The sequence below is a fragment of the Nuphar pumila genome, chromosome 4, assembly GCF_984573655.1.
Source record: "Nuphar pumila chromosome 4, dmNupPumi1.hap1.1, whole genome shotgun sequence".
NCBI classification, from domain to species: Eukaryota; Viridiplantae; Streptophyta; class Magnoliopsida; order Nymphaeales; family Nymphaeaceae; genus Nuphar; species Nuphar pumila.
This window is the reverse complement of record NC_143252.1, coordinates 126,438,502-126,445,285: the sequence shown is the minus strand read 5'-3', so window position 1 is coordinate 126,445,285 and position 6,784 is coordinate 126,438,502.

Below are 6,784 nucleotides of genomic sequence, written 5' to 3'. Positions count from 1 at the left end.
CATAAAAGAGTCTCTTGCTCATCTTACCGAAACGCTTCAACAATTCATGAAGATGAGCTCCTCTCAGTTTTCTTCTACACCATCCACTTCCGGCGCCGCTATTTCCTCCTTCCCAGGTATGACCTCTTGGATTCTTGATTCGGGTGCCTCCTTTCATATGACTCCGAATGCATCACTCTTATCAGAAACAAGTCTCAACAAATTTAAATCTTTTGTCTCCACTGCTGATGGAACATCCTTGGATGTTGAAGGCATTGGGAATCTTGAGAAAATTTATAATGAAAACAAAGAATTTTTTGTTCCCAAAATTCGAATTATTCCAAAACTTAATTTAAATCTATTTTCCGTTTCCCAAATTACCGATTTTGAATGTAATGTCACTTTTTCACCTACCCATTGCTATGTGCAGGATCTCCGGTCCGGGAAGCGGATTGGGCAAGGCCATAGAAGAGGGGATCTTTATTATATGGATTTTTTGTCATTGCCAACCAAATCATTTTGTAATCATGTTCAATCCAAAGATATTGAGACTTGGCATAAAAGACTTGGACATCCTAGTGTTTCTAAATTGTATCTCTTTCCTTTTTTGGAAAAATTTTGTAATACAAATACATTTACATGCAATGATTGTATCCTTGGAAAAATTCATTCGCTTTCGTATTCTCATAGTAATTTTGTGTCAAAAAGACCTTTTGAACTTGTGCATTCCGATGTATGGGGACCGGCACCCGTTCTGTCCAAGGGAGGCTACTCTTACTATGTTAGTTTTGTTGATGACTTTACTAGATATACATGGGTATACATTATTAAAAATAAATCCGATGTCTTTAACAATTTTAAAGAATTTCATATTCTTATTCAAAACCAATTTCAAAACAATATAGCTATATTTAGATCCGACTCTGGAGGTGAATACATGTCTAAAGACTTTCAAAATTATTTCAAAACAAATGGAACTTTACATCAACGATCTTGTCCTAAAACCCCACAACAAAATGGTCTTGCGGAAAGAAAACATAGACATTTAATTGAAACTACAAGAACACTTCTTGTTTCTAAAAATGTTCCTAAAAACTTTTGGGCCGAAGCTCTTCTTACTGCAACATATTTAATCAATCGTATGCCCTCTGCTTCATTAAAAAATGTATCACCTTTTGAAAAATTATTCAAAATTACTCCAGATTTTAATAGATTAAGGATATTTGGATGTAAATGTTTTGTGCTTGTTCAAGGACAAGATAAACTATCACCTAAAGCTATTGAATGTGCATTCATTGGATATGGTGAAAATCAAAAAGGTTATAGATGCTATGACACTCGAAATAATAAACTCTATATATCAAGAAATGTAAATTTTCTTGAAGAACAAAATGGATTTGATGTTCACACATCTAGAGAAAACCTTGACTATTCCTTCCTATTTGATCTTGCTCCTAGAATTGAAACACCAGATGCAAGTACTTGCGATAATACTTGTGATGGCATCTCCCATCATAATGATATACTTCAGCATGGTAATGATTCTCAAGTTGAGAATCTTAATGAAATGAATGTATATACCCGGCGGTCAGGAATTGAACATCAACCTGCTTTTGAAAGATATTCTCAAGATCTCTCATTAGAAGAACCTATTAATGCACCTAGGAGATCTTCTCGTAATAGTAGACCTCCACAAAAATTTGTATCTTATGAATCTTTCTCACCTAATTATAGGGCTTGTCTCATGTTAATTCATTCATATCATGAGCCTACTTCCTTTAAAGAAGCTAAAGATCATCCACATTGGATTGAAGCAATGAAAGTTGAATTAGAGGCTCTTAACAAAGCTCAAACTTGGAGTATTATTCCCCAACCATCGGGAAAAAAGGCAATTGGGTGTAGATGGGTATATAAAGTTAAAACCAAGTGTGATGGATCTCTTGAGAGATACAAGGCTCGTTTGGTTGCAAAAGGCTATGCCCAAGAATATGAAATTGATTATGAGGAAACCTTTGCTCCCGTAGCTAGGATGACTAGTGTGAGAACTTTAATTGCCTTAGCCTCCATTAAACAATGGCCTATATATCAACTTGACGTTAAAAACGCTTTTTTAAATGGAAATTTATATGAAGAAGTGCTTATGGATCCTCCGCCAGGTCTTGAAATTGGTAAAGGAAATATTCTAAAGTTAAATAAAGCTCTCTATGGTCTTAAACAAGCACCTAAAGCTTGGTATGATCTTTTTAGCAAAGTAGTTCTTGATAATGGTTTCTCCTCATGTTATACTGATACTGCTTTGTTTGTTAAAAATTCTAATGATCACATTACAATTCTGTTATTATATGTTGATGACATGATTATCACAGGTAATGATAAGAAAGGTATTAACCTTATTAAGAATATTCTCAAAGAAAATTTTGATATGTCTGATCTTGGTTATCTAAGATATTTTTTAGGAATTGAAGTTGCATACTCTCCCAAAGGGTATGTCCTCTCTCAGATGAAGCTTGCCTCCGACATTATTGACAGATCTGGATTGACTGATGACAAGAAGGTAGAGACGCCAGAAATAATCAATGCCAAGATGAGAGCTAGTGATGGCACTCCTTTAGCTGATCCTACACCTTATCGTCAATTGATTGGGTCGCTCACATACTTATCCATCACTAGGCCCGATATTTCTCATGCAGTTCATAGTGCAAGTCAATTTCAGACTGCTCCCTCCACCATTCACATGGCTGCTGTCATGAGAATTATCAGATATCTGAAAGGCACCATAACAAAAGGATTATTCTTACCCTCTTCTTCACCTCTTACTTTACTTGCTTATACTGACTCTGATTGGGGTGGTAACCCCGATGATCGTATTTCTACCACAGGATATTGTGTGTTTCTTGGAGAGTCACTTATCTCTTGGAGGTGTAAGAAGCAACAGAAAGTTTCACTCTCTTCTACTGAAGCAGAGTATCGTGCGATGGCCACTACCACCACGGAGATCGTATGGTTAAGAAGTTTGCTTAAAGATATGGGAGTTTCATTCTCAACTCCCTCAAAGCTGTGCTGCGACAACAAGAGCTCTATCTACATTGCCAGCAATCACACCTTTCATGAAAGAACAAAGCACATTGAGATGGATTGCCATTATGTTCGTGATGAGTTCCTACGAGGCACCATTCAATTGCCTTATGTTCCAACCGAGTACCAGTTGGCGGACTTCTTCACCAAAGCTTTGCCATCGCCTCGTTTCTTCTTTCTCCTTAGCAAACTCTCGGTGATCTCACCGTGTGTTTGAGGGGGGGTGTTAAAATATCTTGTACATATATATATTTATATATATAGATCTCGACACATACACATATATATATTAATTATATATATGTCTATGTGTCTATCTACATATATAAATATATATATATTTATATCTTTTGTAAATAGACCCATATAGGGGTAAAACAGTCTTTTTACTTCTTATCGCATATTGTATTTTTTCTCCTTTTCTTTTATTTCCTTTTTTTCTTTCTTTTTTATTTTCTTTATTCTTTTCCTTTTTCTCCTTGGAATGGGCCCCACCTAGGGGGACGTTGGAGCATCCAACGGTCATATTTATGACCGTTGGAAGGGCTCCAACGTCCCTCTAGGAGCCCTTCCAAGGCCTCCTCTTTTGTCTATAAATAAAGGGGTTTCTCCCCATTGTAAGGTATGCTTCTTTGAAGCCTTTTTGAGTGGAATATATATTTTTCCTCTTCTTTTGGGTGCCTTACCACTTTAAGTGGTTGTGTTATTCTTTTGCCCATTAGTGGCTATTTGTGTATGTGCGTGCTCTCTTGTTTTGCTCTTGGAGACTTCATCCGGCACTTCATTTCATTATGTAGTTTGAGTTTCACTGATTATAACTAACAGAACATTGTGTCTTGTCACACAATTTCAGATTTCATCCATAGAACATTGTGTCTTGTCACACACAATTTCACATTCCGTCTTGTTGAAGATGACCCCATGAATACACTATTATTGTTTTGTCTTTCTAGCCTATAGCCACCTTATTTCTCTCGTTTCGCCAAGTTAATCACTAACAGCAGCCATCACCAAAATACTTGTTTTCGAACATCATCTCCTATCATTCACACTTTTACGCTTTATCTTGTTGAACATGACGTCACCCAATACTTGTAGCCTTGTTATTGCGTTGTCATACCGGGATAGGTTCGTCTTCTTACCCAACTAACATGTAGCTTTCCAATTTCTCTAATTTCATTGGGTCAATCTATAACAATATCCAACAACCACGTAATTGTTGTTTAACATTATATCGTGTCATCCACATTTTCAAACTGGTTCTTACTGACCACAACACCATGTATGCGTCAAAATAGAAATCTACTTTTGGGATAGTTTTGTCTTTTTGCCCAAACCATCGTGTAGTCCTTGTTAGAGACGACAGACCCAGGAGGTTCGCTAATGATAATTAAAGTTTGGTGAAAACCTAAAAATATTATATAGTTAATGTTTCAAGGATAATAACTAATTGAACATCCTATTTTGAGAGTCACAGCTTCATATTTCATCTTGTTGAAGATAGAATTATGAATGTTTTTTTGTAGTTTTCTCATGTAAGGGTAGGTTTGTTTTTATACCCCACCATCGTGTAGATCTCTTATTTTTCTTATTTCATATGGTCATCATCTTATTGTAGTCCTCATGAGATTACTAGTTGTTGAACATCATACCTTGTGATTCAGATTTTCACATGATCTTGTTGAACACGACACCAAGTATACATCAACATATATATCTATTTCAAGGATAGTTTTGTCTTCCTAGCCCTCCACTTTATAGTCGTGGTATTTATATCTTTCTGCGGACCGTTTACTCATAAAAGTTATTATAAAAGTACTTGTTGTAGTCGAAAGTCTCACTCAATTCGCACTAACAGATTAAAGTATGTTCAAAACCCACATGGGTCACATAATTATTAAAGACATTTGCATTTCATCTTATCGTAAACTGCATTATTAATGCACGTTATTCTTTTTTCATACAGGGATAGGATTGTCATTTAACTCAAAAGTCATGTAGCACTCACATTTCTTTCATTTCATTTATTTAATCTCTAACAAAATCCACAGACAATGTACTTCTTGCTCAACAATATAGAATATCATCCACATTTTCACACTTGTTCTTGTTGACCACAACAACATGCATATATCGACATAGATATCTCTTCCAGGGGTAGTTTTGTCATTTTACCCCTACCATCATGTAGTGCTCGTTAGAGATGAGAGACAGACTAAATTCGTTAATGAAAATTAAAGCTTGGTGAAAATCCACAAACATATTATATAGTTAGAGTTTAAAAGATAATAAATAACTTATCGTATCTTGTCACTCACACTTTCATATTTCATCTTGTTGGTTCAAAGATGGCATTATGAAAGTGTTTTTTCAAACAGAACGATCGGTTAGTCAATTTACCTTGCCATCGTGTAGCTCTCCTATTTTTCTTATTTCATATGATCAACCTCTTACTGAAGTTATCACGAGAGTACTAGTCATTCAACATCATACCTTGTGATTCACACTTAGACATGATCATGTTGAACACGACTCCAATGAATATAGCAACATACATATCTAATTTCAATGGTAGTTTTGTCTTCTTATCCCACCACTCTGTACTCATGGTATTTATATCTTTTTGCAAACCCTTCTCTCATGCAACTTATTATAAAAGTACTTGTTCGAGTCGAAAGTCCCACGCAATTGGCACCACCAAATTAAAGTATGTTAAAAACCCACATGCGTTAGGTAATTTGAGTTTCACATATTATAATTAATAGAACATTGTGTCTTCTCATACACAATTTCAAATTCCGCCAATAGAACATCATGTCTTTTAATAGACAATTTCACATTTTGTCTTGTGGAAGATGATATCATGAATACCCTATCATTGTTTTCTCACATAAGGTTAGGTTTGTCTTTCTACCAAGTATTAGTGTAGCCACCTTATTTCTCTCATTTCGCCCGGTCAATCACTAACATCAACAAAATACTTGTTCTCGGACATCATCTCCTATCATTCACACGTTTATGCTTTATCTTGTTGAACATGGCGTCATGTAAACATCAGCATCGTTTTACAGTTCGGGGGTAGTTTTGTATTTTTACCCCACTGGTGTATAGACTTGTTGTTTATCACTTCTTGTATGTTTTTTCGCATACTAATCATCAATAAGAGTACTCGCTGTAAACGATCGCATCAAAATTAAGGTATGGTGAATACCCACATGCATTATATTGTTAAAGTTTCAAGTTATAACTTAACATGGTACCTTGTCAATGACACTTTCATATTTCATCTTGTGGTACATGGCATTATGAATGCTTTATTGTTTTGTCATACAAGAATGGGTTTATGTTTTTACCCTGCCACCGTTTACCTTTCTAATTTCCTTCAATTCATTTGGTTAATCTCTAACAATATCCATCACAAACGTAAGTGTTGGTTAACATCATATCGTGCAATCTACATTTTCAAACTTGTTCTTGTTGACCACAATGCCTTTTATACCTCGACATAGATATCTACTTCAAGGGTAGTTTTCATTTTTTACCCCCACCATCGTGAAGTCCTTGTTGGAGACAATAGACCCGCTTAGTTCGCTAATGATAATTAAAGTTTGGTGAAAACCCAAAAACATCGTATAGTTAGAGTTACAACGACAATAAGTAACTGAACATCATATCTTGTCACTCACACTTTCATATTCCAGCTAGTTGAAGATGGCATTATAAATGGATT